General features: G+C 44.9%; 1 pseudogene across 1 annotated transcript; it reads right to left on the bottom strand.

The window, feature by feature from the left end:
* Nucleotides 1-4,266: 4,266 nt before the first annotated feature.
* Nucleotides 4,267-7,715, bottom strand: LOC308172398 (UDP-glucuronosyltransferase 2B10-like; annotated as a pseudogene). The gene is made up of 4 exons: nt 7,478-7,715; nt 7,050-7,283; nt 6,386-6,615; nt 4,267-4,580 (listed from the first exon to the last, which is right to left on the bottom strand). The product of its transcript is annotated as a UDP-glucuronosyltransferase 2B10-like (transcript).
* Nucleotides 7,716-12,880: the final 5,165 nt, after the last annotated feature.

Here is a 12,880-nt window from a genome sequence, read left to right as displayed (position 1 = left end):
CTGTGAAGATATTTACTACCACTTGCCTAATGGCAAGACTGGGCTTTATTTTATTTCCACACCAATTTAAGTCTTTCGCCTATGAAAATATTTACTACCACTTGCCGAATGGCAAGACTGGGCTTTATTTTATTTCCACACCAACTTAAATCTTTGCCTATGAAAATATTTACTACCACTTGCCTAATGGCAAGACTGGGCTTTATTTTATTTCCACACCAATTTAAGTCTTTCGCCTATGAAAATATTTACTACCACTTGCCGAATGGCAAGACTGGGCTTTATTTTATTTCCACACCAACTTAAATCTTTGCCTATGAAAATATTTACTACCACTTGCCTAATGGCAAGACTGGGCTTTATTTTATTTCCACACCAATTTAAGTCTTTCGCCTATGAAAATATTTACTACCACTTGCCTAATGGCAAGACTGGGCTTTATTTTATTTCCACACCAATTTAAGTCTTTCGCCTGTGAAACTATTTACTACCACTTGCCTAATGGCAAGACTGGGCTTTATTTTATTTCCACACCAACTTAAATCCTTTGCCTATGAAAATATTTACTACCACTTGTTGTTATTACCAAGTCCAGGGTGTTGCCATGTTGATGCGTAGCATGGTGTATGTGTTGTGTAAGTCCAAAACTGTCCAGTAGGTTCAAGAGCTCTATGCTTTTGGGGTCATCCTTCTTATTAATATGAATGTTCAAATCTCCATTCAAGATTAATCTATCAAATCTAGTGACGACAATTGAGATCAGTTCTGAAAATTCTTGCAGGAATACTGATAATGAGCATCTTGGTGGTCGATATACTGTAATGTACCCTGGGTACGAAAACTTTGCTCAGTGGACCATGTTCGCAAGGACAAACAGACTGAAGCTCAGCTTCTACCCCAGGGCCATCCAGGCCCTGAACACAGCAAAGACCTAGGTTCTGGGCCCTGGACAGTCTGGACGGATTGATGGCAGCTGCTGGATTGAAAATCAGGTGTAGTGCTGAGGCACAAATGTGTACATTTCAAGCCTGCAAACTGCGACACTTTAAATGAATGTGCAATAACACTATGTGCAATATGACAACCCTAGGGTACATAAGGTTGCAGAGAATAGGAAATGTTAGAATAGGTATAGCATAGCATAGAGTACAGCAATAGGTTAGAATAGGTATAGCATAGCATAGAGTACAGCACAGTGTCTTATTTGTACAGTATAGTATAGTGGATAGTGTACATAGCCTTTATTTATGTAAACCAGCTCCTTTCCCTTTTTTTCCCCTTTTTTTTTCTTCTTTCCGAGCACCAGGGGAGCCCCCCCTCCCAATGTCGTTGTTTGGTACCTGTACTATATCAATGACAATAAAGACCATTCATTCATTCATTCGATAAGGACTGGTATTTCTGCTTTGAGCTCAAGAGCATAATATTCGAATGATGTGACTTCACCCAGGTCAATGTCCTTGAAAACAAGATTAGCTGAATAAATAGCTGCAATGCCTCCTCCTTTCTTGTTTTGTCTAATTGACTGCTGATAATTATAGTTTGGGGGGCACGTTTCTATTATGGTCCCTAAACCTTCGGTATTGGTTAACCATGTCTCGACTAAGAATATACAATCTAGCGTATTCTTGGTTATCAGGTCATTAATCAAGAATGATTTCTTTTTCAAAGCCCTGACATTAAAAAGAGCTAATTTCAGCTGGATGAACTTTGCATCACAGTTTGGATACACAGTTGTCTCACGGGTAACAGTTATTAGCCTTGATTTACGTACAGGTTGTGCTGAGGGATAGTTGTAATTGTTTTGTCTAGCAGTAATCCGTGTAGGAATAGCAGAGGTGCTTATCTCTTGCTGGATGACCGTGTCCTTGCTGGATGAGAGAGTGTTCTGGGTTTTCTTTGATGGGGGTGGGGAGGGGGGGCGGGATGGGGGGGTTTGGGTGTGCGAATTGGGGGGGTAGCTAGATTCAGGATACAGGATGAGATGAATGCAGAGACCTGTGCATGCGTCCCCTCTGAGGGGGATGAAAGCACAGGGTTTGAAGGGAGGGGGAAGTGGAAGGGTGGTGCCCAGAGGGGGCTAGGGTAGGGGCGAGGTGGCATGTCGTGGAGGGTTGTGAAGGGGGCAGGTGGAGTATCCCAAAGAGGGGTAGAGGCCTGGGGGTTTGTGGGTGGGGGGTTGGGAGTCGCTGGAACTGACACCTCTGCTAGTTGAACAGCAGAGGCAGGGTCCAGCGCTGTGAGGGTGGGAGAGGCCTTCTCCTTGAGGTCCCTGTCTTGTGGTGCATCAGATGTTGACCTGTCCTTGTGGCTGGGGAGACCGGCATCTGTGGCTGAGTCATTTGATTGTGGGCTGTCCTTGTTCTTATCTACTGTTGGGTGGTTGATGGAGTAAAGTAGGTTAGAGGTGAACAGCGCCTCTCCTGCTCTGTTGAGTCGATTCTTGCTGAAGAGGTCTCTGCATTCCCAAAATAGATTGAAATTGTCAATATAGTTTACTTCATGCAGGTGACAAGTAGTTGATAGCCATGTGCTTATTCCGAGTAGCCTGCTGAATCTGTTAACTCTCCGTCCATTTGAAGGCAGGGGACCACTAATGTATGATTCAACATTCAAGGATCTCAACATCTTTAGGAGTTTGACAAAGTCACGTTTCAGTATTTCTGATTGCTGTTTGGCTATGTCATTGGTTCCAACATGTAGAATAATCTTGTTCACATCTTCATGGGCAGACAGGATTTCTGGGATTTTTTCTGTTATGTTATAAACCATCTCATCAGGGAAGCAGTATGCTTTTATGTTCCTCTTACTGCCAATATTGATATGCTTTACAGCAGAGTCACCAATAATTAAAGTTGCTATTGGTCTTGTCGCATCATTACCGTGGTGCTGCTTAAGCCTGGTAGCTGGCTTTAAGGTGGGCCCTGAACTAGCATTGTTAGCTTGTGCTGTAGCATCATTATCTTGCAGCCCCTTTAATCCAGGCTCACACAGTAGCTGTTGGGTAGCCAGTGACGGCCAGCCGGTCGCGGTACTAATCTCAGGTTGAGAGTCACTGTCTGCGGGAAGCAGAGTCAAGGGCGCCGGCTTTCCCCGACGGGCATTCAGAGGGAAAGTATCGTTTTCAGTGGGCCGGGTGCTACTCACGTTAGCATTCTGACTCGGTGCCACTCGGTTTGCAGAGTCCTTCAGTTGAAATATCTTTGTTTCAAGTACTGCAATCTTCTGTAGATATCCGCTGCAGCCTCTGCAAGGCGACATGTGTCCGCGCCGAGAGGATATTCTGCCCGGTGTCCGAGAGACAAAAAATAAGCAAAAGCGAGAAAGCAAAATAAGCAAAAGTTTAAAAGAGGATATAAAAGAATGTAGTAAAAGCTATATAAAAAACGTAAAATAAAGAAATAAAAGAAGTTAAAACTATAAAAAAAGAAGCAAGAAAAAAGGAGAGGAGAGGAGCGAGGGAGAAGCACGTCTAATCTACTCAGAAGCAGGAAGCAGCAGAAGAGAGAGAACTCAATCACGGGCCTGATCTGGCCCGCGGGCCTTGACTTTGACACATGTGGTCTAGACTCTAGTGACTAGTATCTAGTAACTCCACAAACATTGAAGCTGAGTTGCACCAACATGGTTTAACTTTTAATCCTGTTGCACCACTTTAAACCTAGTTTATACATTAAGTTTACAATAAACGCTAATTAAATCTAAACCTTTGGGAACATCATTTTAATTTCATTTAAAACTAGATTCAATTAAAGTCCGTTAAACCAGTCATTTTAAACCTAGTCTACACATGGGATATTTGTTCGTAGGTGTATGTTAGGTCTATTTCAGTTTTATTGACAACTTGGCTGCATATCTTCACTATATATTATACAGCTCTCGAAAAGAATTTGAGAGACCAGATTCCAAATTGTTCTTAAATCAGCAACTCTACATGGCAGTGATTCCATTCCAGTGTCTGTTGAAATCCAACACAGGCTAGTGAGGTACTGATTAGGGTTAGGGTGTCATCACTATCTTTTTTTGCAATATGACCAGCTGGACGGCAAAGACTGTGCTAGTAGTACTAGCCAGTATGCTTACTAGTACCTACAAAAAATAACCATTGCCCATGCCAAATGAGTTGAAAAGGAACATTTTGAGTGAGGAAAAGAAGGGTTTAAGGTGTAGCCTGAAGAGATGGGTCTTCAGTCTCCGACGGGAGATGGGTAGTGACTCTGCAGTGGAGTCAGAAGTACAGGATCATAGAACAACATCAACCTGAGGTCAGGGTTGCTTGGCCTTGGTCCTCCTCTTCCCTCTGCAGCACAGGAGTCTGAGCTGGGCGGCGGTGGAGAGCAGGAGGAGCGTCCCAGCAGCCAGCAGCAGCAGCAGCACGTCCACAGAGTGGTACACATACCAGGGCATCCTGTAGGCCTCTGTACGCAGGTGAGACGCCCCCCTGTGACGCATTACAAACTCCACCCAGAAGATGGCTCTGGGACAGCCTCTGCATGCTCTGCCTGTAGCGGCCGTGGTGGAGAACCTCGTCCAGGGCCTGCTGGAAGGTGTGTCCTCTAACACTGGCCAGATCCAGGATCCTGGTGGCACCTGTAGGAGAAAATTATTACTTTTAATAATAATAATAATAATAAGAAGAAGAAGAAGAAGAATAATACATTAGACTTATATAGCGCTTTTCTAGACACTCAAAGACGCTAAACTGATTACAAAGACCTGATTGCTCTCTTTTCTCTTGACCTGCACCTAGAGAGACTGAGCCATCTGAAGCAGTTCCTGGCCTTTGTGTTTCCTCAGGCCAGACCATCTAAAGCCAGACCAAACCAGTTTGTGGCCTGTGTGCCCCTCTTCCACCTTTGTGTCTCTAATGGTGCTTTTCCACTAGAGGGCTGACCCGGGTCAGCCCAGGCTGGCCTGCTTCTTTGGCGCTTTTCCATTTGTCGGCCTGGATCAGCATGGCGCGGTACGGCACGCTTCTTTAGCTACCCTTCGAGGGCAGGAACCTTTTTGAGAGCCGGAACCTTTTTGCCAGGCTGCGTGTGACGTGTGACGCTGCACACCGTTGATTGGTCAATGGAAATCGTCATCCCATGTTCATAGATTTCTTCACTAACCGCCATCTTTAAATACCACAACAGATTTCGCTCTATGTCACTACTGTTTCTGTAATAGCTTATTAATAAAGATTCGAAAAATTATGCTGACCATCGTATTATCTTAGTTTAATGTCATTTCAATGCATCATAGAACTTTTATTTACAACAAGCATAACAAAAAAAATGCTATTATGGCGATGTGCTGTGCCTATGGTGTTGCTGGTTGAAACTCCCGTTGACAGCGGGGGGAGAGAAGTTCTACCAGGGAATTCGCTCCGCGCTGTGTCGACCGTGATAAGAGTGTTGTATCGACACCATTCAAATGGTTTTGGATTCCCTGTCCTCTCCCCTATCCGGACACGTTTGAATTGTTATCCTAACCCACGGTAAAAAGACAAGACTATGCTGGCTAACTCCACCATCGGTATACGGTCATTTTGAGCCCTGAACCACCGTGGTGCCACCCTGAGAAGTGAACCGGGAGTAAACTCAATGAACCAGGAGTTCAACATGCGTCAAGTGCTTATATTCACTACGAGCAGTGTCGACATCGATCAGGCAGTAGCCATCTCATATGCTCATACAGTTCATAAAGCAGACAAGTGAAGGCAGTGGTTTTAAGGGTTCAAAAAACATGCCTTTATTATGTGTACATAGCTTCCTCTCTCTCTTTCTCTTTCTCTCCCAAAAACCACGGTTAATAATATACCACATGCCGAGGAAAAAGTATACGATAGCTTCAAGTTCCTCCATGTTGCTATTGTTGTGGCTGTGTTGTGTCTCGTGAAAATATACGTCACCACCATGGCGCGCTGTTATGACGCGTAACTCCGCCTACTATCTCCTACTCCTCCTACTCGTTCCTGGTCTCTTGTGTATAGTGGAAAAGCGCCAATACCCAGAACTGTTCAAAAGCGTGCCGAAGCGAGCTGACCCGACCCGAGCCGGGCACGATAGTGGAAAAGTGCCATAAGAGAAAGTAGGGGTCAATTCCCCCTATCCTCTAAATCACAGCTAGTCCCTCTTCATCACAGATGCAGACAGGAAATGCCTGTGATTGGCCTGTACCTCACCTGAGGGCGTGACTGTTACATCTGTATAAAAATGTATGTTTCCTCTGTGTTAAACACTTTTCTGAGGTGTTTCACTGTTAAAGACTTGTCTTGCCATGCTTGTAAACTGTTCTCCTTTTGCAAAAGATAATAATAAATACCTTTTCTATATGCAATCTGAAGAAAGCAGGCTGCACTTTGATATTTTATATTTAGATACTGAAATAATTATTTTACACGCCTCTCTCCTGCAGGCGGAGCAGGTTGTCGTACTGGTCGAAGAACACGGGGATGCCCAGCACCGGGACGCCGTGGTAGATGGCCTCCTGGACTCCGTTGGCTCCTCCATGGGCCACGAAGGCTTTGGTCTGGGGGTGTCCCAGGAGGTCCTTCTGAGGCATCCAGTCAACCAGCAGAGTGTTGTTACCCACAGTGGAGGGACGCTCCCCGACATGTCTCCAGATCACCTAGTAGTAATAATAATAATAATAATAATAATAATAATAATACATTAGACTTATATAGCGCTTTTCTACACACTCAAAGACGCTTTACAAACTGAAAAGATCGAGTAGTAATAATAAAAAGAAACAAAAAGGTAAATAGAAGAAAGTATAGGGGTCTAATTATGGTAGTGCTGGGGACACATGGGAAGGGGAGTAGTAATATAAATATAAATATAAGCAAATAAGTAAATATAATGGTGATGAAAATTGGTTCAACTTCACCTTACCTTATACCTGTGTTATAAACCTGTAATAACTAGCAACAACATTGAATTAGTATAATGTCACATTATACTTGATTTAGTAATTGTTTTTTTTCATACACAAGTGTAGTTTCAATAATACATTAAAGAGTTATTCTTTTTTTTCTACCTTCTTGAACAATTAAATAGTACCTTCTGAGGCAGTTTGGCAAAGACACTGGCGATCTCTTCAGCGATATCGTTGTGTAGAGCATTGACCAGAGTCCCCAGAGACATGACAATCACCCCGTGCTCCCCTGGCGCTCTGAACAAACTCCTCCATCTCTCTGGGAAGGGGCTGGGCCGGCTTACACTGGAATTCCCCCATGTAGACCACGTTGGGCATGGTGGGCTGGGGGAACTCAAACACAAATGGCGCTTTTCCATCTGCAGCCCAGCCCAGGTCGGTTCAGGTCGGTTCGGGTCGCTTTAGCCCGCTTTTGATCAGTTCTGGTTTTCCATTATACACAACAGACCCGGAAATAGTAGGAGGAGTAGACGATAGTAGGCGGAGTTACGCATCATAACAGCGCGCCATGGTGGTGACGTATATTTTCAGGAGACACAACACAGCCACAAACAAAAGTCTACCCTCATCAGCCAAATGTCCGCTTCTTGGATGAGGCAGATGATGTCACATCCTCCCTCAAAGTACTTATCGCAGATGGCATCATAGCTCGGCCCTATCAGGAACTTCTGTTGGAAGACGATGATGCTGTGGAAAAGCATGTTCTTGACCCTTTGGACAAACCTGCCCCAGACCAAACCTGTACCCGGTAGGTCCATCAATGACAACCTGCTCCTGGTGAGAGACCTCATCCTGCACTCCCAGGAGCGGAGGTCCCCTTTAGGCCTTCTCAGTCTGGATCAGGAGACGGCCTTTGACAGGGTTAGCCATGGTTTCCTGCAGAGGGTGGTAAGAGGCATGAACTTCCCCCAGCACCTGCTCCACTGGACCGAACTCTGCTACAACAACATCACGAGCAGAGTTCGGATCAACAACCATATGACGGACCCCTTCCCTATCAAAGCTGGAGCACGGCAGGGATGCCCTTGGGCCCCTCTGCTGTACGTCATCTACCTGGAGCCGTTCCTACGGAAGATCAGGAACTCCCCCAACATCATGGGCTACCCACTACCAGGGGCCCGGGGGGAGAGGCTCAAGGTGGTGGCGTACATGGACGACATCACCATCGTCGGCACAGATAGCCGCTCCATTGCCACGGCAACGAAAGTGGTAGAGGACTACTGTGCAGCCACTGGCGCCCTGATCAATAGGGGTAAGTGTGAGCTGTTTCTGTCGCGGCACTGGCACTGGCAGGAGAACCTGGCTACCTCCTTCCCTGTAAAGACGGAAAACATTAAGCTGCTGGGGATCACCTACCAGAAAGATGGAGGGGCCTCCGGCAGCTGGAAGGAGACCATCCGCCAAGTCCAAAAGAAGATCTGCGAGTGGAGTGCACAGCCCCTCACAATGACAGGCAAGATCCTGGTCCTGAAGGCTATTGTTCTTCCCATTCTCCTCTACCTGGACAGAGCAGCGTGCAGCACATGTTACTTGCACCAGACATGCCCACCAAGTCACAGCAGCTGCATTATACATCCTGCAACATCGGGCCTACAATAACTGTGACACAGATACAGAAGATGAGCCTTTGAGATTTAATGAATGGTGCCGAAAGAGGGGAGAGAGCTGCCCTCAATTCCAGTACTGGGCAACAGTCATGGCATTGGAGCTGTGTTTACTGGTCTATGTGCGATCCCTGCGGCAGTCCTCTTTCAGCATGTACCTCGATACTCTGACAGAACTCGTCCCCTGGTTCTTTGCACTGGACCACACTAACTAAGCCCGTTGGATCCCAGTTCATCTCCATGACATGTCTGAACTACCAACAAGACACCCAGATGTTGCCAGAGAATTTAATGCTGGAAATTTCACCATTCAGAAGACGAACCGGGTCTTCTCGGCAATCCCTTTCGACCAAGCACATGAGCAGAATAATGCTTGCAATCCTGCAAAGGATTCTCGACGAAGTATAAAAAAATTACATTTTTATTTACGATTATGTTAATTTGTCCAATTATTTTTGAGCTCCTTAAAATAGGGGACTGTGTATAAAAATGGCTGCAATTCCTAAACGTTTCATACAATATTTTTGTTCAACCCCTTGAATTAAAGCTGAAAGTCTGCACTTCAATTACATCTCGATTGTTTCATTTCAAATCCACCGTGGTGGCATACAGAGCCAAAATGATGTGTGTGTAATTTGTGTGTGTGTGCGTGTGCGTTTGTGTGTGTGTGTGTGTGTGTGCGTGCGCGACTATCTAGTGTTAACACCTCATTAACACCAGCTAAATGTATGATATTACTTTATATACCCATTTATGAGTTTAGTGACTTATAGTGTGAAAAGTGAATGAGTTTATTTCTCATGATCTTTGTGTGCCGACAGTGTATTTAACTGGTAGTCATAAACATCACAAGGGGCGACACAAACCACCATTGTGATAGATTAGTAGTCAGATATAAAATATCAGCTGAGACCAATAACAAGAGAAGAGAATATACTGTAAAGGTATGTCTGAGAGTTTGTTATATGAACTCATTAACACGTTGCTCTTTTTGGTACCATAGAAATACACTTTGATGTACACTATTTCCTTATGGGGATCATATCAAAGCAAGGACATCGTTTATGGCACTCTACTCTTATCTTGTGGGTATTAAATGTAATTTAGTTCCTGGAACCTGACAGCATAAATAGTTCATTTTATGTTTATAATAAAGTTCCCACGAAACACAGAAAAGGCATTGGGGAGTGATTTCACTGAAAGCAGTTCTGCACATTGCAAGATCTTCAAAGTTATTTTTCACAACTTAATATGAATATAGACAGGCATTGTTTATTAATGATGATCTTCTTTATCTACACCAGTGATGAAGTATTGTTAATTGTTATTGTTAATTGTTAATTTTATTTATTTATAATGCGCCCCCCATCCAACTTTTACATCGGCCCGGGGCGCAGCCCGGGTAAAGGAACAGATAAAGACAAAGACAAGGAACACAGAAAGCAATCAGACACAGACGACTTAAACGTAAATCTCAGGCATACAATTCACAACAAATAGGGAGTAGACTTAGGGAATATCATTTAGGAAGAGGTGGGTTTTTAACTTGGCTCTAAAGGAGTCCAGAGTGCGGGGCAAACTTGATGGCAGAAGGGAGCGCGTTCCACAGGGTCGGTGCTATCACCGCAACGGCACGGTCACCCTTCCTCTTGAGGTTGGTACGTGGGACCCTCAGGCTGAGATGGGCGTCGGACCTGAGCCTGGGTCTAGGCCTTGAGGAGGTAGACTGGTCCAGGAGGTCCTTGATGTAGGGTGGGGCGAGACTGTTGAGAGCTTTAAAAACAAAGGTGCAGATTTTGAACTTCACTCTCTTCTTCACTGGGAGCCAGTGAAGGGAGATGAGGACAGGGGAGATGTGGTCCCTCATTTTGGTGCCTGACACCAGCCTGGCAGCGGCATTTTGGACTAGCTGCAGGCGGTAGATGGTCTTATCAGGAAGTCCAGCATAGAGTGAGTTGCAGTAGTCGAGCCTAGATGAGATTAGCATGAGGACGACCCTCCTCAGGTCGCTGGGGGTGAGGAAGGACTTGATCTTGGCTATGATGCGTAGTTGGTAGAAACATGCCTTCACGACGGAGTTCACTTGTCAGTCAAGGTTAAGCTCGGAGTCAAAGATGACACCGAGGTTCTTGACATGTGGTCTGACAAGGGTGGACAGGCTTCCCATGTTGGTGCTGAGCTGAGTGATGGCGGTGGTGTTGCCGATGAGGAGGATTTCCCCCTTGCTCTCATTCAGCTGTAGGAAGCTCTGGGCCATCCACTCCTTCACATCGCGGAGGCAGTCCATCAGGCGCTTCAGATCGGCGGGGTCGTCAGTGTTGATTGACAGGTAGAGCTGGGTGTCGTCCGCATAGCAGTGGAATGAGATCTTGTAGCGTTGAGGGATTAGACATAGGGGGAGCATGTAGAGGGAGAACAAGATGGGACCGAGGATGGAGCCCTGAGGGACCCCACAGGTGAGGTTGGCTTGTCATGACACAACCTTCTCCCTGATCCGATCAACAAGCACATGGACATACAGTAGATGATGGTGCAGCCAGCAGACCCCCCTTCCTTCTTCTTTAGGGCTCCTGCACTGAAAACCCTGTGTGGTTTAAATAATAATGGTCTACAAGGCTAGAACAAAGATGTTCAAACATCTTACATGCTAAATAATTGCATGAAAACTACACTCCAATTGTGTTGATCCCCTACCATCTAAGAGACTCAGGAAGTACAGGATCCTCAGGTCCTGTACCAGCAGGCTACAGAACAGCTTCTTTCACAGAGCTGTCACTCTGATAACCCCCCCGATACACACACACACACACACACACACACACACACACACACACACACACACACACACACACACACACACACACACACACACACAATGTACAAACTTACGTTTGTAGTGTGAAGATAAAAACAAACAAAAAAGAGTGTAATTTACGACTAGAATAAAGACGTTATTAAACAGAGCTGTGTGTATATATAGTATACAGGTAAATAAAGATAACTCGTGGACCATGCAGTTTTCAAAAATAAGCAGTTTTCAAATAAATGAGAACTGTGTAAACATTATGTACAGAGATCAGCATGGTGCAAATAGTGCAGATACCTATTTACATTATTTACGGTGGTAGTGTTTCATTGGACACACACATTGTGTTTCTGACATTCTCTGGGATATGCAGTGAAAATGAATCAAACCCTATGTTTTAACCGATTTTGAAAATTCAGACATGGATAACTGTCTATTTAACTAATTTAAACCACTTCATAAACCTGCAAAAGTATACCTTCATTTAAAGTGTTGAATGTGAATACAGAAAATAATCAATGCTTTCAAAATAAACGCTGTATGTTTCTCATTTCTTTTTTTTAATCAATTTTTTAATAGATTTTTCTTCAGGGAATGGTACAAGGGAGTGGTAACATGTAAATGAACAAAAGAGAAATAGAATAACAAAAAATCCAGTAGAACCCCTCCCCCCCTCTCCCAATCTCCCTTTACCCCAGCAGTCCCCTACCTCCCCCTCCTCCCACACATGTCCCTCCCGCCATAAACCTCCAACCCACCCGCCCCCCACCCACTCACAGCCCCCCGCCTTCCACCCCCCACCCTATCACAGCCCCCCGCCCCCCACCCTACAGGACCCTATGGAAGGAGCAAATTGATTAGCCTATAGTAGTGTCTTAAGGATGGTTATAGTTTGGTCCCAGCATGAAACATTGTCCGATATTGCATGATGCCTGTTGGCTATCTAGTGTTCCATGCTGGCTATGTCTATGTAGTCTACATAGTATCCACCTCTGCGTGGTCAAGAAATGGGGTGACTTCCACCTGCAAGCTATAAGCCTTTTGGCTGCTGTATGGCCGGCCAGCCAGATGCGTCTTTGTTTGATTTGTTGTTGTTTGATGTTTAAATCTAGGTTTGAACTGTCATTTAACAATAGGACTAGTGGTGAGTGTGGAATGTGTTTGGACAGGATGAGGGACAATGCATCACAGACTGTCCTCCAGAAATCAGCCACTCCCGGGCATTCCCATACCATATGAAAAAAGGTGCCAACTGTATTTCGGGTGCAAAGAGTACAGTTAGGTGAAGGTATGGTCTTTATTTTATGTAGCAGATATGGAGTGAAGTATGTCCTATGAGTACAATTGAAATGGATAACCTGGTGGTTGGGATTTCTGGAGGAAAGGGATATTATGTTTTGCCAAATGAATTGCCAATTTAAGTTATTGAGTGATAAAGTGTCTTTCCATACTCTGTCAATGTGTAATGGTTTTAAAGAAGCCTTAACCAGGATGGAGTAAAGAGCTGAGACCTGACCCCTGGGTCTGGTGAATGCTATGTGAAATG

This window comes from Nansenia antarctica (assembly GCF_963989245.1).
Source record: "Nansenia antarctica genome assembly, chromosome: 17".
In the NCBI taxonomy this organism is placed as follows: Eukaryota; Metazoa; Chordata; class Actinopteri; order Argentiniformes; family Microstomatidae; genus Nansenia; species Nansenia antarctica.
Note: the sequence above shows the minus strand (reverse complement) of the source record. Positions and strands in the feature narration are given on the sequence as shown.